We start from the raw sequence: 1,145 nt of genomic DNA, 5'->3' as shown, positions 1-1,145 counted from the left end.
GCTAACTGGATCTTATTTAATATTGAAGGGGAAATGTTTGTCATTTCAGTAGGCCCACCCATTGTTACCTATCTAATGATTTTAAATGAATGTGGTTGGTGGAAATGGAGATACATTATGTGAGTCAACAAATTCTGATAGAGAATTAAAGAAGCTCCTTTAATCATTTAAGAACACATGTAGAGTCCCAAAGATAAGGTTACAAATATGAAATAACTAGCCTAAGCATACATATACTGTATTTTCAGGATTAAAAGGCACACTTAAAAACATAACTTGTTTCCTAAAAAATGACAGTGCACCTAATAATCCGAAGCAACTTGCATTAATTCTGGTTGTGCTTACTGATGTCAAATCAATTTTGAGAGGTACTTGGCTCTCGGTCAAAATCACAGTCTTTTCTTGTGAGTTTCAAACAGGGTTGAATGTTTTTTGTGAAAATGCTAACATGGCTAATGTGTTGCAATCATACTCACAAATTTGGTAGTCAGCTTAGTCAAAATAATATTTGATTTAGCAGTACAAGGTTTGAAGTTACAGGTTTTTTTGAAAACTCCACTGCGGCTAACGCTTCTAACATAGTTAATGTTTAGCGGAGTTGCACAGTTTTTTTTTCTCTATGTTTTTATGTGTAACTAGCAACATTTGTTTTAGCAGTATCGGTCTATTTATTTCAATGAAGAAGGTTGGAGTTACAGGTACTGTGAAGATTTTACTGCGGCTAACGCTTTTGACATGGCTAATGTGTAGCAGTGTTTCCATTACACATATAGGCAAAACATTATAGAAATTCTAGAAACTGTGAAAAAAACATCGACATGAATAAGTCTGTAATCGCAGTAGATCTACCACGAAGTGACGCGAAGGCTCTGGCCTGATTTTTTGAGGGCCAAAGGTAATGCATTTCCCATTGGGGGTTTCAACACTTGATATGTCCAGTTCTTATTAACGGTCTATGGGGAAAACACGATTTTGTAATATGTGAATAAACACAAACTAACATTTAAAAACACGCCTTCGGTTCTGTCACTGTTGGTCAAGTGACTCATTTTATTTGAAAAAAAGTGTTTCCATTGCAGTTTTGCAAAAATGCCGTTTTTTATGACTTACTAAGCATACCAGAGCATTGTCAATATGTAAATAAG

The 1,145-nt window shown here is 34.9% G+C and overlaps 1 protein-coding gene across 2 annotated transcripts in view; it reads left to right on the top strand.

Annotated features, from left to right (window-relative positions):
* luzp2 (leucine zipper protein 2) overlaps nt 1-1,145 on the top strand; it is a 260,222-nt gene that overhangs the window by 119,695 nt on the left and 139,382 nt on the right. The window lies entirely within an intron of this gene.

The sequence above is a fragment of the Oryzias melastigma genome, linkage group LG3 (genome assembly GCF_002922805.2).
Source record: "Oryzias melastigma strain HK-1 linkage group LG3, ASM292280v2, whole genome shotgun sequence".
NCBI classification, from domain to species: Eukaryota; Metazoa; Chordata; class Actinopteri; order Beloniformes; family Adrianichthyidae; genus Oryzias; species Oryzias melastigma.
Note: the sequence above shows the minus strand (reverse complement) of the source record. Positions and strands in the feature narration are given on the sequence as shown.